Below are 23,197 nucleotides of genomic sequence, written 5' to 3'. Positions count from 1 at the left end.
AAAATAAATCTTCAAAATGGTTTCTTAGACACCTAAACAGCAGGGGTATGCCAAGCAGGTCCTATTTGATTCAGATTTGGCCTGAATCAGGGACAGTGATGCAATTGGTTGATTCAGATCACTGTCCCTGATTCAATTTGGCCAAATCCAAATCTGAAGATTCGATGCTGATTCAGAGAATCACCGATTCAGACATAGACACAACTTTAAAATGTTCTTCTACATACATTGAGGTAGCAGGCATGGTTAATTATTGCTGCAATCCTGGGGCACAGGAATGGGGGGGGGGGCCTCCACATGCTTGGTGGTCAACCTGGAAGTGCACCCGAAGTACATCTGGTCCAGTTCTGGGTCTGCTGGGGAGCACGCTGGGGGGCCACCCTGTGCCTCCCCAGCTTGGCGATCAGCCACAGGGGGACCCTGGGTGCCCCCCCCCAGACCCAGAAGGCACCAGGCACCGAGCCAAGGCAGGGGTACACCCCCCCACCCTTTGCGCCCTCCTGGGAAGACCAAGAAGTGAACCAGAAATGCTTTTGGTCCACTTTCAGGTCTGCTGCCAACTGTGCTGGGGACACCTCACACTTCCATGGGACACTCCATGCACCCTAGCACTGCAGCTCTCATGAGCCCCTGCTACCTAGAGGTATGTAGAAAAAGCATTTAAAGCTGTCTTTATGTCCAAATCTTTAAATCTTTCCGAATCTCTCCAAATCTATTAGGAGAGGTTAAAAGGTCCTCCGATTCGATTTGGATTCAGAAATTTGGCCATCGAATTGGGCTGAATCTCTGCCGAATTGAATCAGGGACTGAAGCATCACACAGCCCTACTAAACAGTAAGGTCAAGAGTTTAATTGTACTGTGTCTTGTACTATGTCTTAACATCATCTGTAAATCACCTAAGGTAGCTTGTGGATGCTCGTTGCTTCTAAAAATCTGGCTACACATTTGGGTGCCTACAGATTTTCTTGAGTAGATGTGATATCTTTTATTAGACCAACCAAGTAGTTGGAAAAAATGTTCCAACTATTCAGTTGGTCTAATAAAAGATATCACATCTACTCAAAGAACCTTGCCTGCCTATGTCCTTAGACCAACACAGCTACAACCAGAAACCCCATAAATATAGATTTAGAAGCCTATTTTTAGGAACTTGTTTTTGAAGATTTTCCAGTTGTGCTCCAGACTGTCATTGCCTCAAACCTCTCTTCTTCTGTGATGCTTACAGGTTATACAGAAGATAAGTTTGGATATAGAAAAAAGTTTCAAAAGTTTTAAGGACCTATACATAAAATGTACAGAATAATGACATACAGCTTCTTGACATTTTTCTGTGTCTATTCCTCCAGCCACATACCAGTTGGTTTCTCAGGTTAAGTTATTTTGGGGCAGCCATCAAACATTCTATCTATAATACAGTGTCTAGCTCAGCAGTGCTACGATCAGAGAAGAGAATCTGGGAACTGCTGTAATAGCTATCCAAAACATTCAAATTAACAATTTGATTATTCTCCGATTCAGCAGTTTATCACTGCTTAGCAAAATATGCCATTAACTTTGGTGTGAGCACAAATGCGCGTGAATATGCTGCAGACCATGCTTAAAGGCACGGCTAAAGTATGGTCATAAATAGGATTCATGATGAGAAACTTGTGAGACTTTTTTTCCATTCAGTTGCTGTACCAAAACAATTGGGAGAAAAGAAATTGGTTTAGGTCTAATAGAAAGGGGGGGGGGGGTTCCCCCACAAGATGTTAATTAAAATGCAGCAGTGGAGAGAGACAGGGGAGCTAAAACATTCTGTTTCATATCATACTAAAACATTTTGCTTGCTTTCATCAGAAAAATCATCATCTTCATTTTTTGGGTAATGTAACCCTTTTGTTTACAATTCTTTTATTAACATAGATCAATTGTAAAATAGCAAATGCCATTTTAAAATGAAAATTCAGAAATTTTAAATGTAAGAAATGTTGTAATATTTCAGCATTTCTGAAATGAAACATTCCATTTAGTAAATATCAAAATGATTAATTTTTCATAATTGCAATTTTTCCAAGCATTTTTCTCACAAAAAATATCCGCCAAAGAAATGACAGTTAGTTTCAGTTTCACGAGAACATCTTCCTTTGCTAATTTGCTATTTTTCAAAGCAAATTACTCAGCTCTACCCATGACCCTTTTTAGTCACTCTTCCTGGATATTAATACAATTATATGCTTTTATTTTTTTAGAAGAATGTTTGGGATAAAATAAAGTGCTGCAAATACCAGGTGAGTATAGAGTTAATGACAGAGATGTTTGCAGTCATCCTGAAAGCTACTGGGGGGAGGAGGGGGTTGGGACTCAAGAAAAAGAGACACTGCAACATGACAAAGGTAACAAATTATCATGTGGTGAATGGTTGGAGAGGGATCCACAGGCTAGAGTATGTATACATCAAGCATTGTTTGGATATTCAGAAACAATCAAAAAGGGCTATGTGAAAAAGGGGAGGAAAGAGCCTAAGTACTTGAATCAATAGTTGATTGCGATCAGTTCACCAAGCTGTAATTATAGGCAAATACTGTTCCTCCATGTTCACTCTTAGTCAGTGTATTTCTTCTCCGTGTATGAGCACTCGTCAGGGTCTTGTCTGTGCACTACTCCAAAAGAATGACCACCCAAGCTGGATTGTTGGCAAAATCTCAGGCCAGTGTATTACCTACAAAACACCAACACTTCTCCAGAAGGTTACAAGAGGTTAGCTATAGGTGCCTGTGGCAAGGCACAGGCATAACTCATGTAACCCATGTTAGTATGCTAGGCCAGGCAATGTGCCAGATTTTAGGTCCTCAGTGTGCCAGTAGCCCAGGGAAACTTCCTGAGGCAAATCTGCTGACTGAAATGTCCTGTGGAGAGGTGTTTCCCTCATCCTCACCACCCAAGAATTTGGTCCATACCCAATAAACACATTGGGTTTCTTTATTATGTACAACTATATACCAAAAATAAATGATTAATCAAAAGAGAAAAAATATATATATATTATCAATAGTTCATAATAAAACCAACAGTTTAAATAACATTTACAACTGCAATATTAGGTGAATCATTCCAACACACTGGGTTGCCCCACTTCCATCAAACAACCTCAACAATTACATTCACCTGGTGATAACCCTTTACAACAGTTTCCCATCCCCCTATAACCCACGTTGATTTCCCTATGATCACACTCCCTTCCCATAACAATAAATGGCAATACAGCTTTAACTATGATCCACCACTAGATGGCAGGGGCAAGGCTTCTTCTGCTCCAGGGAAAGTGGACTCCAGTCTTTCTTGGTAACTCAGCAAAGAACAAATCTCCTATCAGCCACTACAAGTAATAGGCTTGTTTTCTGTAGTTTCCTTCTGAAAAATACACCTCCTGCAAACACTAGGGGTTAAGTGTCCCCTTATGCACCCAAGCAGGGTTTGCGATTCTCACAGCCTGCTCCCTCCCTGGGCTGTCTCTTTCTCCCAGCACCTTCACATGCAGACACTGGATTCCCCCTGTGAGTCTCTGTTCCTGCAGTACCAGCTTTTCCAGCTCAAATAGAGGACTTCCCTCAAAAGGTCTCTGACCAGGCAGCATCTCCAAACTCCCAGTCAGCTTACCAACCCCTCCCCACTCTTTCCTTGGGTACCTGTGGCCCTTATTGCACAGCTCTTGCCCGGGTGGGGAATCAGCCTCTCCTGGGATGGCTCAGGCTCTCCTCGGTTCTGATGTCTGCTCCCTGGCAAGCCTCAGCTCCGTTCCCTACTGCCTGGGAGGGAGGGGGCCGAATCCCTGCCACTCTCTCAAAGCTGGCATTGCTCTCCTCCAGCTTCTCTGTTCCTCTTTTCCCCCTCTCAGCTTTTTTATGGCTCAATAGCAGCCAATCAAAGCTCTCAGTTTGCAGTGGGGGCTCTGGTCACAATTCAAATGTTGCAATAAAAGCATGCACTGTGCACAGCATATCCTCCTGCTTGGAAAAGCTATTGCACCTGCTGAAAACTTTTTGCCACCTTTCTTGCAAAGTTCTTAAGCACAGTTCACCCACTCAGCTTGTAGCTAATCCCTTTTTTTCCCCCAGCAGAGCCTGCCTGCTTCTCCCACAGCTGGGGTCTGAGCTGACAACTGCATCACTGCAATTGGCAGCATTGCAAACTCATTTAAAGCTCCTAAAAACTCTTGCACATGTATATTGTGACACCATTAAGCCACACAAAGTGACATTTTTGTCATGTATACATGGTAAGGGCATCATGTGTACAAGACCCCCATGAAATTAGGCCACTATAATGCACTCTCTGTGACTATATTTTGGGATTACTCAAGGATGAAGCCACTGCAGAGGTCTTTGGCAGGCTAGTGAAGTGAAGCCTCATGTTGATAACACTTTATACTCATGGGCCATTATATGCAACAATTCTATTCTATAGGATCTTCCATGTGGAATTCAAATATGCTTCCAGGTGAAATGCAAGGTCATAATTTTAACCTACAAAATCCTGATTACCTGAGAAATGTAGTTTTCTCCCTGTGATATATTGAAGCTATTGAGATCAGCATAGGCATTGAGCTGAAACCCCTTTAAAAAATGAGCTGAAAATGGTAGCAGTATGCTAAGTGAGAGGAGACCTCGTATTTTAACTTTCTCACTACTTGGTTTACCAGAGTCCAGCTTTGATAATCTTAGTTAACAAAGCTTCTTAATTTTCGCTCCTCCGTATGGCTCTCCAGGAGGGTTTTTTTGACAGATGGATTCTAAGACCCAAGAAAGGTTCAAAGAGCTAGTCCCACTAAAATTAAATACTTGCAACATAAAAATATCTAAATTGGTAATAGCACATTCAATAATAAAATACAGAAAAATATAAATGACTAAGTAAAACGGATAAGGCATATCAAGAAAATGATTAAAATTGATAAAACATGCATTCATCTCAAGGCATAACAATCTTATCAACATTTGAAAGCAATTTAATCTTAACATTGTTAAGTCCTAAATTGTAAAATGCCTCTAACAGGTGGCCAGCCTCTTAGGGAAATGAGCTTCTTACATAGGTTTTAAAAAATCAGGGCCTTTATAGACATGCTCCAGGAGTGGGGCACACTTTAATTAGAGCAGCTTCAAGAGCCACTCTAAATAAAGCGCCCAGAGCATCATGTGTATCAATGTCCCCACACTGAAAAACAGCAACGGGGGTGCTGTAACTAAAGCTTATTTGATGAACTTTAGTTAAAGCACCCCCACCACCATTTTTCAGTGTGGGGACTCTGATATACATGATGCTGGAGTCTGCTGGAGCGCAGTAATTACCATGCTCCAGCAGACTTGATTAATCAAGCACATTGGAGCAGCCTCTCTACATGTGTATAGGCACCGTAAGTTGCTAGATAATGCTAACCAGACACATTTCCAAGACGGCAATTCAGCAAGAACCATAGTTTACAATTGATAAGTAAAAACCCCAAAGTGGACCCAGTTTGTATACTCTGTTGCTTAGCTAAAATACAAAAAACTTAGTAAAAAAGTTTTAAAAATATAAAAGTCTTCCTAATAGGTGCCACTCTAATTAGTATTCATATGCCTATTTTTATTCCCTAGATAAGCTTTGTTTTGCCAAAAATTAGCCTTGTTTATCATCAGGCCATTAAATGTAGTCATGGTGACCTTGCCGCCTCTACCCCCGTTTTGTTCCATACATTTTACTTGAGTTTTCTAAAATAATTCTCCGCTTGTGACATTCTCTTGCTTGAGTGTTTCCTTTGCCTATTCTTTTTTTAGCAAAACTATTGTCAAGCTTATACAAATAACCCTATACTATTCTACCATTAAACAGTTTAAGGACTCTATAATCTGCAGGTTGGGTTAGGTGGATCTGTGGAGACAGTCTCTTGTTTATTTTATGATTTTTAATTTGTGAGTGTGTTGCCCAGGGCACAGGATGAACACCCAAAACTACAGCTCAGAACATGGAAGAAATGGAAGAAATCATATAGCAATCTGTGCTTGACTTCCTACTCCCTAATTATGATTCACAACATGCGCCCCTCCCCAAGCCTGCTTGAGGGTTGAATTCTAAATCCCAAACATAAGGTGTGGGTGCTTGCTGATGCAGCAGCTGGTTCAAAACCATATGTTCATATGTCCATCACCAGTCTGGGTTCCTTTCACATGAAACCTTTCACCTGCAGTCAAAGTTTGACATGAAGGTACAAATCCAGCTCCACCTTTAGCTGCATAAGGAGCACCTATGTGGCTAAATACAGTGCTACTTGTCTGAAAGAAAGCTAAGGAAATGGAAGGGGATACTGATTTCTTCAGTGTCATTAAACTTCCATTCATATGCTCTTGCCACTCATTTGCTCTCCATATGGGTTCCTGCTTATCAGAATGAGGACCCCTCTCCAGCCACATCCCGTTATTCTCATACCATTCACCTTGTCAGAAAAAAAACTGCTCTCATGCAACTGCCCACTCCCTCTGGGAGATCTTCAAGGGAGATATAACAGGGTCCAAACAGAGGTGGTTGCAAAGCCCCTGGGACCTCCCTTAGCTCTCATCACCTGTGCTTTCTTTAGGACCATCTCCTCTTCAACTTTTCTGTAATTATACTTTTTGAAAAGGGGGGCTGTACCAGGGCTCCCAAACCAGATGTCATGCTCATGAATACAGGTTTCCTTACTCATCACCTTAAGGGTTAATTACCTGGCTCCTCATCTCCCCTTCTAGCCACTTCCAAGTCTTGCAAATGTAGCTGATCACTCACTAACTCAGGTCTGTATCCTCTACTCCTCCTGGGCTCAGGCTTCTGTCTCCTTCCACTCACACCTGGGCACTTTGCCTATTTGGCTACTCCCAGGTGTGGTCCTGGGTCTCTGACCCTCTTTCTATTTCTCGCAGGTACTGGGTCCCTGGTTCTGTCTCTGCCCTTCTTTAGGCTATGGGTCCCTGCCCTTGTTAGTATCCAGCTGTGGCCCTCCTTAGCCTTTGACCTCTCTGCCTGGGCCCTGGCCCCACTTCTAGATCGGCTGAGATCTCTGCCCTCCTTGGGCTCAGCAGTCTTCAGCTATAGCCCCCTCCTCAATCTTTGGGCCCTATTCCTGGTCCCTGTCCCCACTCCCAGGCCAACTGAGACTTTGCAGGCTACAGGTTCCCCACCCCTGCTTGTACTTGCCCCTCATGGACTATGGGTCCCAGACCCTGCTTGTTCTCACCTCTCATGGGCTACAGGTCCCAGACCCTGCTTATTCTCACCTCTTATGAGCTATGGGTCCCACACCCCAGCTGTGGCCCTGGTCTTCAGCCTTGGCCCTTTTCCCATAGGCCCTAGCCCCACTCCCAGGTCAGCTGAGACCTCCACTGCCCCTACAATCTCAGTCCCTAAACCTTCTGCACACCTTGGTGGTTTATTTACTCGTTTCTTCAAACTCGCATCCTCAAGGTGAAAGGTTCCACAGCCCAGTGTCTATTCCATGTGTCACCCAGTCCCTGGTCTTGCTTACCCAATTTGGGTGTTTATCAGGAGGCTTGATGAAGCCCTACTGCTCAGGAGCTCTTCCCTCCATGGCTTTCAAGACCAGACTTCCTGCTCAGCATAACAGCACATTATATCCTCTTATCCCAGACCCTTTGGTTAGGGACAGACGTTCAGAAAGCCTGAGCCTGAATCAATTAAACCTTTGCAGGCTAGTCTAACCTGGCTAGGCTGAACTGGTTTCCAACCATACAGACAATCTCTCTGGACTGAAGAAATCCAGACACATGCCTGCAGTGGCTCAGGCTAGAAGCCTAGGGGCACTAGAGCAGCCCTCCCTTCTCTTGCATAGAGTTGAGCTAAGGGGGTGGGGGCATGGACAGGCCCTGGAGGGACTTCCTCATTAGGGAGGTCTGCTTGCACAGTCCCAGGTTGTTTCCCTGCTGGCTGCTCGAGGGGCAGGAGAGTTGTCAGCCCCCAGGCCCTTGCTAGCACTCCGAGGCAAGGGTGGGTGTGCAGTCCATGCATCTGTTGATGATATGGAGCTTTTCAATCTCCCTTCCTGCTTTGTCAGACTGTCTGCAGCAAACTGACAGGAGAGCAAACTGGCAGGAGAGCTGATAAGAGTCTTTATCACATGATTAGCAAAACAATACCCTCTCTCCCACTACTGCAGACTTCTTAAACAGCTTACCAGGATGTTGATTAGCTCCAAAAGCCCTGTTCTGTCTGCCTGCCTATCCCAGTGAAATTGGAGAGAGATGCACGCAGGCATCTCTTGTCATTAGCTAGCATACTACATGCCTGGGGTCCCTGGGGCTAAGGATCATGCTGTAGGAGTTGGGAGAGAGGGAAGGGGGGATTTCCTTCCTGAGCAGTGAGAGGGGGTAGGCAGGGCACACACCCTGCTGTGTCTGATGTCTCTGCTGGAGCCTTACACAGCACTAGCTAGCGTACCACATGCTGGCTATGGTCTGTGGTGTGGGAGAGGGGAGGAAAAGATCCTGCGTAAGCAGCAAATGCTGGAGCGGGGGGGCACAGAGAAGCCAACAGACCCTGCTGTGTCTGCAAGTCTCTGCCAGAGGAGCTCTACCCAGTGAGCAGAGGGGAGGGACAAACCCTGCTGTATAGTAGACAGCCCTGCTCAGCCCAGAGTGCATGCTGGGATGCTGGGGGAGTCTGATTTATCTTAAACCAGCAAGGGGTCTGGGATAGACATTGCATAAACTGGTTTGACCCAAATCACTTAAGTCTGATACTACATTTAACCAGGTTTATCACAAACCAGTTTCAGCCATTTTATGTGCACTGGTTTATGTGCACTGAACATCAGTTCTGTTACAGGTTTAAACCAGTTTCTGATCACTTAAACCGGTTTATGTGTAATGTCTGTCCCTAACCTTTAGGTCATGTGGCTCCTAACTGCCCCCTAACACACCTGCAAGCTGTTTTTCATGCAGCCTACTTACTCAGAGTAGCAGGAGCACCAAGCCTCCTACTACAGGAGATTTTTAAAAAAGCATGTGTGAGGGATAGGAGTTGGGACAGGAAACACATGACACCAAACTGTTTGTACATGCTTGTGCCTCATAGGACACCATAATGGGTCCTGTTTAAAGTAAACTGAACATTTTCCAAAAAACTTAAGTAACAAATGTAATCCCATGCTTTAGATACAAAGTGGATAGGTTACTTAGAAGTAAGAGAAAGGAGAAAGAAAGAAGAAGAGAAAAGATTTCTTTAAAAGGCATTATAAATTCCCGCTCTTTTGGTATTTGAAATTGTAAAGAATGACGGGTCAATAACTCCCTTCGCATGCATTGTAAAGTGCAGACTGTGCTGACAGCTGGCCTATCTGTATTAGGATACAATGCACTGGCTTTTCTGCAGACTCTACCACAGCAATCAGTAGTCTACAGACCTCCAACCAGCTGGTTATGCATCTGCATAATAACTGTCATATGGCTTCACACTATAGAAGAAAGAGAGATGAAGAAGATGGAAAGAGATTAATTAAAAAAGAAAAAATTGAATGTGTTTCTCTTAGCTTCTCCACAGCCTTGCTAATGTGGCACCCTGAAAGACTATAAGACAAAGGCAGGAGGAAAACAGTGGCTAGGAGTGAGAAGTGGGGGTATTGCAAATTTTCTTGTCCCTTTTGATTTAAAAGGGGAGGGATTACTTGGAGGGCTACATGAAGAACTGATTTTTGATTCAGTGGCTGAATCAGGAAGCAAGGCACCTGGTTTCTACACTCCCCTCACAGAGGGTTTGAACCCGAATAGCGTCCAATCTCCTTCTAACTACCACACCACAAATCAGGCAATTTCCCTTTCTCTCTCCAGAAAGATGTGTAGGGCAGAGAGATAACAGCAAGTTAGAAGGCAGAATAAAATGGCTGTTGATTTGGGTAGGAAGATACCCTGTGTTCTAGTTTTCACCTTTACTCCCAATGGGGCAGAAATGTTGCCACTGCTTTCTATCCAATGACCAATAAATGCAAGCTGTAGGGAGTCACCTCTGAGAGGGGCCTAGATAATGTCTAACTTGTAGCATTGTGCTTAGACTGCTAGGAAAGAAATGGTCAGAGAAATGCAGACTTAGATCACCTTTCAGGTAGAAAAGGTCTCAGCTTCCTGGGCTAGCTCACTAACACCTTTAGCTACTCAGGCTAGAATATAGGAGAGCCCTCCTTCTTGTCAATTTGTTCCCTCTCTGATACACGTATATGTAGCCACGAACATGTGAGCCAGTGCATAGCCTACTGCACACGGTGAGTCCATAAGTACACACTTACACATCCACACTTCAGGGGTAATAGAATCACAACCTGTGGAAGTGCCCAAACCCCTACTTAAGTGGCTATAGAATTGCCAATTATGTACCCGAAAGAGACGGTGGTATTTCCAGGGATACCAAGGCCTACCATTATCTCTTTCGGTGCCTTAAGACTTTTTTCGGTGATACAAGAAGAAGAGGCTGAATTAGGAGATCCAGATCTAGTCTTTCCGTTATATTTTATTTCACCTTCAACTTGTTTTAGGTGAACTAAAACCCAAGATCAGATCTTCTCTCTTCCCACATCCTTTGAAACAGGATTGCTCTGCCTACTACTTCACCAAGTCCTGCCAATTACTTCAGTTGAAATAGCGGTGAATAATTCATAGCAAGGCTTGTCAGAACCAGGGTAGTCCCTAGATGAGAGGGGTAAAGTGTAGATCACGGGCCAGATTTGACCCGCAGTGGACTCCATTTCCCAGCAGCCCCTGTCCACGTTGGGATGGACAGCTTCCATGGAGATCCCAGGAGTGGCAGAGCTGTGATACAGCGGCCAGGGTTTCCATGGAGACCGGCCCTGGGTGTTCAGGCAATGGATTGCAGTTCTGCCCTGACTCCAGACCGTGCCATCATTGCTGCAAGATCCCAGCCCTGGTCCTGGAGTAGCTCCCACTCCAGCTCCACACCCTGCCAGCACTGCTGGGACTGGCCTCCATGGAAACCATGGCCCCACACTGTCATGGCTCTGCCACTCCTGGGGTCTCCATGGAAACTGACTGCATCAGCACGGATAGGGGCTGCTGGGAAATGGAGTCCAGCCGCCAGCCAGATATGCCATTTTGCCCGTCCTTGCCCTAAACTGCCCATATGCTCAAAAGCTGGCTAGTAAAGGAGGCAATGTGGAATGAAGCAGGAGACTTGTCATCAGGTCAGAGAAGAGGAGATCTGTTTTAGAGATTCTGGGCTGACCAACACAGGAATAGGAAAGCAGGAAGGTTGGCTAGGAGAAAGAACGGATTTAAAGAAGTGGGAAAAGATACAGAGAAAGGCAGAAGTGTTTTCTTCGCTCTTAACCTTCTGCTTAGCACCCTAGAGATTAAAGTATTTGTCATCAGGGTTCTGAGCTACAGAACTTCATTCTACCTAGTGAAATAAAACACAAGAAAACTTTGTTCTACATTTAATTTGAGATTTTTTTGCTGTATTTCAAACCCTGATTCTTGCAGTATTTCAACAAAAATCACAAGATAGGCCACACAAGTTATGCAATTAATTCTCTTACAAATTATGGGATTTAAAAAAAAAACCCAAACATGGGGTTCTTTTTATTTACTATTTGTTCTTTCTACGTTTAGGGCCAACTTAAATCATATTTTCAAATCCATATCCAAGTTTCTTAAAATACAGGTGCTATTTTTTAACAAAACTGAGTCATGTGGCACTATGGCTTTAAGAAACCAAATATCATGAGCTAGCAAGACATTTTGTGATTTTTTTTTAAGGTCAGCTTTTATCCTATCCAAGCTGGCTCACTCTTCCTCAAAAGCAACTCAATGCATTTGTCCTTCTTTATGAGTTTGGCCTGGGCTATTCTAGCCCCCCTGTCCTGAGCATAATTGACTTCCCATTGCTTCCATTACTTTTAAAGGCAGAATCATGACACTAAGGTTACAGACATTGTTATTTATAGGAAAGAAAAAGAATCCCACAGCAATTGATGCTTCCTGGACTATTATTTTTGTGCTGAGCAAGAGGTTTGTGGGCTTTTTTTCCTAGTATAAATACAAAATAAAGGTAGTGAGCAAGAATAAAAATGAAAGGCTGTTCCCAGGGTGCTTGCAAAACTTACCCAAATTAATCTCCCCCTCCTGCAAAGGCCATATTCTTTGCTGGTGTAGATCAGCAGAGGTCCATTGACATTAATGGTATTATAGCAGTTTGCCCCATCTGATAATCCAGCCCCAGCCCTCAACCAACAACACAGACAGAGCTTTCAGGGAAAGAACCAACACAGAGACATGAGCACAAAGGTAGTGAAAGCACAGTCTAAATTTCACTGATATTCAGTCCCTCTGCTAGTGAATCAAGTGCCTTGTCTCAGGTTCAGAGATAAAAAGAATGTTCTGTTATCATTCTTTGTAGCTGTTGCTCCCTCCTCCCCTCCACATACACCTATTCCTATCACAAGAATTTGCTGCTCCCATCAAGATACATGGGATGGAAAGAAGCCTGTAAAACCCGACTCGAGAGGATCTCTGGAGAGAAGGGAATGGAGGAAGGCAGCCAATGCAAAGTGATCAGTATACGCCTGAGCATTGAATATTTGATGAGGCTGCCTGTTCAAAAGAAGAACCAGCTTTGCTTACTTCAGCCCATAAAAATCTTTTAATGGGTACAGAATCATTTGTGCTGAGTTCCTCACTCTGTGATAATGTATTATCGGGAAGAGATCTGCAGTTTTTCTCTTGCTGCCCACCCCCTCATGTACAAGCTGCCCTTCTAACAGTAGTATTTTTGGCTGACCTCTTTATGGAATATTTCTAACAAAGATTATCATGTAAAGGAACAAATACATTTCACTGTATTTTTTTTCTGTAGGAGAAGGGAACATGTTCATTTTATCATCTTCCTTTTTGAATGAAAGTGTGTCACTAGTTAACATGGTTGTTCCTGCCATCATCTGTCATCATCTTCTAGTCTTCTAAAATGAATGGAACATGGGATCACTTCTGATGTATTCATCAGCAAATCAGACATGTAGATGCCTAACATCTACCTGAACATACTTGTAGATGTGGCAGCAAAGTAAGTGAATAACAAAGCAATTCTCCTTCCTCTCTCTGTTAAATGTAAGTGGTAGGGAGCTTTATCATAAGTGTTATGGAAGAAACATCAAGGATGCTTAAGGATATTTCAAGTGTAATGAGCTTACAACTTTCCGATCAGGGATATGCCTAATGAAACCATTTTTTTTTTATTGGATACATTTGTGCATGTTTATTTCTTCAGTGAATCTGGCTGTCAGAAAATAATGTGAAGCTATCTTCAGCTCCTCACTCTGCTAGCATTCTCTCTATCTTTGTCAGTCTGAGTTGGGAAAAGCACAGTTTGGGATTTCATCAGAAATGTTGTGATGTCATGACACTGTGATGTAAGCTTCCCGTCAAAAAGGATAGAGTGTAAAAGTCACACCTCTTTGGTCAACAGGTCAGTTCCCTGAGTGTTGCCATTCACAACTTCACTGTCAAAGACAAATCTGGGGTTTGGTTTGGTTTTTTTACCACAGGTCAATCCAGCGAAGAAGGAAAAAGCTGGGTCCTACTATAGCTCTCGCATTCTCAGTACAACTATTAACTAAGTTCCAACTGTAGGGTCGATTTTTATCCTTCCTAACTCATTATTCTTCAATCCTACTGAAGATAATAAACTTACACAGGGAATGGAGAGGAAATTTTAAGACAATGAATCTATAGTAAGCAAATTTGTTTACAGGCTCTTGATTCACTAATGACTGTGTCAGATTCATAGCTAGAAAAGACTCACTTTTACTGTGTGTTGAGTAGATTCTGAAACAAAATACTGCCAACCACAATTTGGGGAAAAGTGCTGCCAGGCTGGCAAGCACAGGATATTGTGAATGTAGCATAAACCTGTGTATGCTTTGCCATAAGCAGATTCAGCAAAAGGTAACTTTTTAGAGTCTCATGTGCACGTTCAACACATTGACGTATCTCACAGATGCAGAGCAGGGTATCTTGAGGCTTGTGGTGTGTAAACAACTCTTCATTACATACAGAAACATATATACAACTATTTATACTAAAGAAGAAACACTTTTTACTATTGCCCTTGCAACAGTTCTGTGGCTGACCTGTTCCTGTTAAGCTACCCAGAAGTTCCCGCTGGCCTCATTCAGACTGTCTCATAGAATACTATACTTCCTGGACACTCAGTGTTCCCAGGCTTACTCTCTGTCACATAGACATATAATACAGTGACCATGGGACCTCATGAAGTACACATCAAATGGAATTTAAATAAATGGATAAACTGTACCAGCACATGTTTACAAAGAAGTCGAAGTTATGTGAAACTGCCATATGAATAGAAGAATGTTGCTTGGGAGAGGTTTCTGCAGATGGATATGCAACAAGCTTCATGCTTCCTGGAGCCATAAGATCATTCACAACTATTTTGAAGACAGATGCAAACTTTTAAAAAAAGATGAATTCCCTGATGAATTTCCCTGACTCTTGTCTTCACCGTATGGTACCTTCTGTTTTGCAGCCTGTACTCTAGGTTTAATGAGCAAATCACCCTAGTGTGAGACAATACTTAACCAGTCAGGATAGGCAGTATGGTAATGAGAGTAATTAAAACACCTTATGGTATGTATGTTTCCCCAGCAAACACCATGGTCGAGACATTGAGGTGGCTGACAGCAAAGAGATACAAATCTGCCTCTTCTTCAAGCAGAGCTAAAGGGAAGTGGTATGAAGATAAAAAGAGCCCTGATAAACTGATCTGATTATATTAGGCAGAGAGAGGGAGGGAGACTAGCTTACCACCATCCAGAGCTTCTAATGCTGCTACTGCACCCCATGCTGACAGTGAGTGAAACAGCCTCTTTGAGATGTAATGGCCTGACATTGTAACCAAAGAAATCCTCATTTTATGTGTCTCAGTTTCATATTAAAAGCACTTTGTTATTTGCTCCTTACACGTATGTGGCTGAGATGATTATTTATGTGTCTCATCTTTGTTTCTGTTGTCTCCATATCCCTACTATTTTTTACTTTCAGATGGATTTATGGCATCACCACGAGGGCACATTGCCCAATCTAAGCAGGAAGTGTTGTAGGAAAAACAGCACCGAAAAAGAATCCCACTGACAAGCACTTCTATATCTAGATAGAGTCTAATTAAATAAAAGCTAGAGGGACTGAGTGACACATGGAACAGACAATGGGCTGGGGATCCTTTCACCTTGAGGATGCCAGTTTAAAGAAATGAGTAAATAATTTACCAAGGTGTCCAGAAGACACAAACACAGCCATGAATGGAAAACAAGAAAATCATGTATAGGAGATGACAAGATACTTCCAGCTGCAAAGACTTAAAAAATGCAAGCATTCTCTCATATTTAACTCCAAACTTGCCATTTGCACAGGGATTCAGTGAAGAAACCCAGAAGGAATATGATTTAATGACCAATTAAAAATGAAAATGCAATGATATTCTGTTTATGGGGAATGAACCCATTGTGAAACTAAAATGAGTATTAGGAAATTTGACCTTGTATCTCCAGTTAATGGATAGCTGAATAATTGCAACATTTAAAACCAGCTACCATCAGCAATGGATGGCATGTTCAATTGCACAAAATGGAACCAGTTGAAAGTGCAATGCAAATCCTGAGAAAGTTCATGGAACTGTTTAAAGATGGAACCAGTAAAGACAGTGATTTTTTTTCATTAAATGTGGTTTGTTTGCCTTTTACACTTCAGAATGCAAAGAAGCCTGTCTGTAACATGGTGACGGTAAGTCTACACTGTGACAGTTTGATGAACTGCATAATAGATGTCATGCCATCTATAAATTAAGTAACAGATAAAGAGAGTCTACCTGTGTACATGGAGTTTGCAGGAATATAAAAAGAAAAAGCATCACTGAGAGCTAACATCCAAAAATACTTTGCTACAAGGCCTTCATGAACAAGATGATACTTGACCTGAGAACAGAACCTCTTAAGCAACCTAGAGATTACCTGAACAGAGCAGCAGTCAATGTGCTGGGATAACTGAGGGATTTCTGTACAGAACAGAACTGTAATCATCTCTCCAATGATATTACTAAGTCACAAAATATCAAGGAAACATCCTCACATAAACCCCAGACATGTTGCAGATAATGAAGGATAAGGAATAGTTTGGCCCGGGCTACAAGTTTGAAGAAATATGTTCATGTACCAGGGACTCGGGCAAAGGACACCTACTGGGCAACACTGCATCTCGAAAAGTCCCTCCCTGCCTACCTACATTGCAAACAAGAAAGATGGCCGGGCCAGGCAAGGACTAGGGAACAGCTGGGGGGCATGGCACACAACAACTGTGAGGCAGTCATGAGGGGCAGGTGGACATCCTGGATTCGCTGGAGTGATCACATGTGTCACATCTGAAGCTTCTGGAGGTAGCACATGGTGGGAAGCACCAGGGAAGCTCCAGAGGACTAGATCCATGCCAGAAACCCTCTCCCTCACCAGGCAGGAGATGCAGTGGATGGCAGGAGGCAAGCAGCTTGGCCTGAGAGGTGTGAGTAGCCAGTCTGGCCTCAGCTGGCCTGCCAAGCAGGACCCAGGGAACTGGGAGGGGAATAGCTAGATCCAAGGAGCAAGGCTTGGAAAGAAGTAGGAGGAGGGAAGGCCTGTGGCAGCCGGACCCCTCAGGCTTCCAGAAGGACTACCACACTTGTTGGACTGACTCACCAAATGGGCAAGGCAAGCCAAGGTTTTATTTATTTATTTATTTGTTTGTACTGGTGGCCCTTGAAAGGGCAACTCTTTTGAATGGAGCTTGGCATTCCTTAAAGGGGCAACACTGGAGGAAAGGTAGAAAGGAAAATCAAAGAGACTCTGGTACAAGGCATGAAAGAAAAGTTGTCAACATCTGCTACAGAACACCTCATCTGGAGAGGGGAGGGTGGGGTGTAGGGGAGGAGGAGCCCCATAAAGACATCCAGTGCTCTCCTTAACCCTTGCAACAGACTACCTCAAAGATTAGGTATGTTCCCATTCATTCCTTCTATCAGTTAAGACCAAGGCATGGTGGGCCAACCCAGGGTGATGGGAATGGAGAGCAAGGATGTCAGTTAATACTTCTGCTACTGGAGAGCCCTAGCCCTCACCTCTGCTACACTTGGCAAGTGAATGGTTTATTGATTGTATGTAGTAAACAGTACATATAAATGTTCTGTGCAATCTCATTAGTAAAAGAGCATTGCGAACTATTGATGTTTACAGCCATGCATGCTTTAAGTTAAGCATATGCTCAGTGTTTTTCTGGGTCAGAATTGAAATGCTCAGTGCCTCAAACGAGTGAACTGCATATGGTAATTATCTGTCATTCCAGAGGAGCAAATTGTTTTATACTTTTCTAAATACAAGTGACTGATTTGTGTCATAAGGGTGGCTTAAGTAAATGTAAGTAAGTTGCCACCGGCTTTAGCAGCTAATGATGGAGTCCTAGTAGTTATTAGCAGTTTTTACTGTGTATTGTTTCAGATAGGGAATGACTGCTTAACTGCAATCCAGCAGAACTTAGTTGTCTATACCTTTAAGGAAGGAAGGGAGATATTATTAGGCAACCATTGATCCTCTGGATCATATTGTATGCATAAGAGGTCTAGTCAGGTACCTGGTGAATGATATCAAGTCAGAAGACCTGAGAACCCCACACCAATACCTTTGATACATATGCCTAGGAAAGAGTATGAGGAGTGACTGAAGACTGGCCAAGACCTACACCCTCCCTTTAGACTACTGAGACAGAATCTAAAGGCTAAATTGTGTCTAGATATCCAGTACCTCAATGACTGTAGCTTCTGCCAGAGATTAAAAAATAAGAATTGCTGCTGACTGCCTAATACCTCAGGAAAGCTGTACTTCTGTCAGGATGATGTCCCTTGGCCTTTCTCCAACCAAGAAGTACCCACAAGGCTGTGGGGGTAGGGTTTTGAAGTTCCCTATACTAGTTTTACTCTGGAAGTTGCAACATTGTGGTATTTTACAGGATCTACCACCACCACAAGTAGCCCCACCATGTTGCCACCATGCCCTCTAGTCAGATGCAGTTTATGGTCATACCCAGGAGGTATAAAGGGAGATATAAAAGGCATAGAAAAGTCATTTTTGGCACTTAACTACACAGCAGCCACTAGAGGCTAATTGCTGCATATCACTTTCAGTTACTGAGCCCTCATAATCCCCCTTAGAGTAGTTAACGGTGTGTGGTTAGAAGAAATGAGTGAACTATTCAAAGTTAAAAATTAATTTGGTGACTTCAAGCCCTTTTTCTGTTCAGAATTATCCAGACGTTGGTGTGTCCATTATTCAAAAAGATTCCACAAATGTTTATTGCCGATATATTCTATCCTGTGGGTTGCTCACCAATTAGTTGCTGTAACCACTGCTTACACATGTACTCTATTGATAATCAATTATTCATACTGTGTAACTAATCATCCATACCACATGGTATTGTTTCTGATCTCCAACGGGCTGACAAATCTTTCTAGCAAGATGGAAGGTTTTAATAAATCATTATAGGGAATATATTGACCCAAACACCCAAACACAAATTTTTGCATAAAATCTGACTGAAACATTCATAGGTTCATAGGCCAGAAGGAACCATAGCTTATGTAGTTTGACCTGCTTTGTGTCACAGGCCAACAATTTTTACCCAGTTACCCCAGAATTGAACCTAATAACTTGTTTCTGATCTAAACCATCCACCAAAAAGCTGTCAAGTCAGTCAGCAGTACAGAAGTCCTCGACTTCAGGAGGTCTGACTTTGACAAGCTCAGGAGACTTGTCGGTGAGACCTGAAGGGACCACAACCCCAAGGGGAGGGGAGTCCAGGAAGAGTGGTTGCTTCTCAAGGGAGAGATCCTAGATGCACAAGCTAAGGCTATTCCGTTTCAGAGGAAAGGCAGCAAGAGAGCATAGTAACACCCTTGGCTCAAAAAGGAACTAGCGGTTCTCCTGCATCTAAAAAGACAGACCTACAAAGGATGGAGGATGGGATCCACCTCCAAGGATAAATATACTGCACTGGTCCAGAACTGCAGGGAGCAAACCAGGAAAGCCAAGGCTGCGATGGAACTCCAGCTAGCTACAAATATCAAGGACAATAAAAAGTCCTTTTTCAGATATGTGGGGAGCCGGAGGAAAAAAAAGGGCAACACTGGATCCCTGCTAAACCAGATGGGAGAACTGATATTTGAGGCCCAGGAAAAAGCCAACTTACTAAATGGATGCTTTGCGTCGGTCTTTCACAAGTCCTATGGGTTGCCCCTGGCAGGGACACCTAAGTGAGGGTGGTTCCTTGCCCTCCATCAATGCTGACCTCGTGAAGGAACACCTTGACAGGCTGGATACCTTCAAGTCAGCCAGCCCTGACAATTTACACCCCAGAGTACTCAAGGAGCTGGCCTTCATCATAGCTCAGCCCCTGGCATGGATCTTCAAGAGCTCCTGGCACTCAGTTGAAGTGCCTGATGATTGGAAGAAGGCCAATGTGTTGCCTATCTTCATGAAAGGGAGAAAAGTGGATCCGTCAAATTACGGCCCATCAGCCTGACCTCCATCCCAGGGAAGTTCTTAGAAAAAATCATCAAAGAGGCCATTCTTAATGGACTGGCTTATGGCAACACCCTGAGGGATAGCCAGCACGGGTTTGTTGTGGGTAGGTTGTGCTTCACCAATCTCATTTCCTTTTATGACCAGATGACCTATCAGCTGGACAAAGGGGAGGAGATTCATATCATATATCTTCACTTTAAAAAAGCCCTCAATCTGATATCCCATGATCACCTTTTGGCAAAACTGGCCAACTGCAGCCTCGGGTCCGCCGTGATCCACTGGCTGGGGAACTGGCTCCATGGTCGGACCTAGAGGGTGGTGGTTGATAGAAGTCAATCGTCATGGTGCCCTGTGACCAGTGGGGTCCCTCAAGGCTCTGTCCTTGGACCTATTTTGTTCAACCTCTTCAGTAATGATGTGGACATTGGAGTCAGAAGCGGACTGGCCAAGTTCGCCAATGATACCAAACTTTGGGGTAAAGCATCCACACCTGAGGACAGGAGGGTGATCCAGGCCGACCTTGACAGGCTTAGGAAATGGTCAGACAAGAACCTGATGGTGTTTAAAACCAGAAAATGCAAGGTTCTCCACCTTGGGAGGAAAAACCTGCAGCATGTCTATAGGCTCAGCAGTGCTATGCTGACTAGCACTATGGATGAGAGACTTGGGGCTCAGGATTGACCACAAAATGAACATGAGCCTGCAATGTGATGCTGCAGCTACTAAAGCAAACAAAACCCTGGCTTGCATCCATAGATGCATCTCAAGCAAATCCCAGGATGTCATTTTCCCTTTGTACTCGGCCTTGGTGAGGCTGCAGCTGGAGTACTGTGTTCAGTTTTGGGCTCCACAATTCAAAAAGTTTGTGGAGAAGCTTGAGAGAGTCCAGAGAAGAGCCACACACATGATCAGAAGTCAGGAAAACAGACCTTATGGCGAGAGGCTGAGGGCCATGGGACTCCTCAGCCTGGAAAATTGCAGGCTCAGGGGCGATCTGGTGGCCACCTATAAGTTTATATGGGGTGACCACCAGGATCTGGGGAACGTTTTTTCACCGGAGTGTCCCAAGGGATGACAAGATCAAATGGTTATAAACTCCTACAAGACCATTTCAGGATGGACATAAGGAAGAACTTCTTTTCTGTATGAGCCCCCAAGGTCTGGAATGGCCTGCTGCCAGAGGTGGTTCAAGCATCTATTTTGAATACCTTCACGAAAAACCTGGATGTTTTTCTTGCTGGGATCCTATGACCCCAGCTGACTTTCTGCCCCTGGGGCAGGGAGCTGGACTTGATGATCTTCCGAGGTCCCTTCCAGCCCTAATGTCTATGAAATCTATAAACGTAGTTCTCAGAGAAATGCATCCAGTCTTGATCTGAAGGCATCAAGTGATGGAGTATCCACAACTTCCTTTTTAATATATGCTTCTCTCTAAAAAAATCACACCCTTTTAAAAATTGCGTCTAATCTCTAATTTAAATTTGCCTGCCTTCAGTTTCTAGCCATTGGTCCTCGTTATGCCTTTTTCTGCTAAATTAAAGAGCTGATTAGTAGCTGATTTTTTTCCCTCTCTAAAGATACTTATACATTGTAATCAAGTTATCTCTCAATCTTCTCTTTAACAAGCTAAGCACACCAAGTTCTTAAAGTCTGTCTGGATATGTATACAGAATTTCATTCAGCCCTTGAATCTTTTTTATGTCTCTTTTCTGCACCCTTCCTAGTTCTTAACATCCTTTTTTAAAATGTTGGTAGTACAACTGGATTCACTGTACTAATGTTCACCAGTGCTGTGCAGAGGTAGACTTCTCTCTGTATGCCTGCTCCCTAGTGTTCTATTTATACAGCCAAGAATTGCATTGGCCCTTTTTCCCACACCATCTTTCTGGAGCTCATACTGTATTGTTTGTCCACTATGACTTCCAGTTCCTTTTCAAAGTCACTGCTTTCCAGAGTACAGTTCCCCATTCTGTACACAAGGCATGCATTCCTTATTTTTAGATGTATAGCTTTGTATTTAACTCTATTACAAGGCATTTTGTCTGAATGGGTCCAGCTTACCAAGCAATCACTTTGTATCACTCTCATGTGGTACTAAATGAAATGAGAGAAATAGTACTAGTTAGCCATGTTAGTTTGAAGTCAGGCAAAAGGCAAGGTAGGGATGCACCTTATAGATTAACTAAATCAGAGATACATAAGATTGTGTGAGTCCAAGTTCATTTAATCAGATGCTATGACAGGATATGCACAGAGTGGTCTTACAGAGAGAGAGTGATTTGAATATAAAAGGCAGGGAAGGGAGAGAAGGAGGAGGGAGGGGAGAGGGGCTCAGTGCTGGGAGAGGCAAACAAGTAACAAACCCAGGGATAAAGAGATCACAAAAGCTAATGCAGGAATGGGATAAAAATCCATAGTCCCTGTTTAAACCATACTTAACACAATCCAGTCTGTGGATTATTCCTTTTTCCACAAGTATACACTCAAGTCAGTTTTTAAAAGTTTGCTGCCTAAAAACGACCATCCTGAGGTCAGCAATGGAAAGTCCAGAGCAGTTAGCGTTCTGTCACAGGACTTTCTGTCTCCAGTTGGAACTGATGTCAATTTTGTGTTCATTCATTCTTACACACAGGGATTGCCCTGTCTGTCCCATGTAGACAGTAGAGGGTACTGTAATCAGGTGATAGCATACATGACAGTGGTAGAGGTGCAGGTGAATGAACCTCAGAGCCACATCCAAATCTTTTTGCAGCACTACAAACCACATGCCTGGAATGCAAACCATGCCCCACACTCCAAATTTGCAGTGGTGGGGCAAATTTTGCTACTGGGAAATCCTAGTAGCCAAAAAAAAAGTGAGAAAAAAGGTGGCACAGCACATGCAATAGGAGTGTGTGCTGGCAGGCACAGAGGCTTCGTCCTCCAGGGAGATGCTCTGGCTGGTGGCCAAAGTGTCTCTATTCCTTTCATTGTGCCCTGGCTACAACAGCATGCCAGGAGCAGGGAGGAGCAGGGAAAGGGCAGTTTGCCCAAAGCAGCGCAATTTGCCCCACACCAAAGTGCACTGTGAGAAAAATTGGAAGCACTATTTTTGCCACTGTAAGCGCATGCTTCTGGCTGTGGGGACATGCCCTAGATGCTACAATTCATGTTATTTGGTGATGATATGGTCTGTATTGATGTGAAGACACAGCTTGAATCTGGGTCTGCTGCCATGTTTGGTGCCTTGGTGAGAATAGGAGTTAGGTAGCACATTGCTTGAGAGACACCAACTGCGGTTGAGGGACTGTCTGTAAACCAGAGCAGGTTTGTCTCCTGTGGCTACTTAATATTGTCATCATTTTTCAGGAGGGGTTGGAGGTCATTAATGATGTGTCTGAAATATTCAAGCTGGGGGCTATAAGTGACAACCAGAAGGATTTGGTCATCCTTGACTCACGAAATGCCTTACAAAATTCTAAGCATTTAAAGTTATGAAGATTCTTCATAGATTTCATAGATTTCATAGACATTAGGGCTGGAAGGGACCTCGGGAGATCATCGAGTCCAGCCCCCTGCCCAAAGGGCAG

The sequence above is a fragment of the Crocodylus porosus genome, unplaced genomic scaffold (genome assembly GCF_001723895.1).
Source record: "Crocodylus porosus isolate Cpor-Errol unplaced genomic scaffold, CroPor_comp1, whole genome shotgun sequence".
NCBI lineage: Eukaryota > Metazoa > Chordata > Crocodylia > Crocodylidae > Crocodylus > Crocodylus porosus.
The sequence above is the reverse complement of the archived record's forward strand: the minus strand, read 5'-3'. Positions refer to the sequence as shown.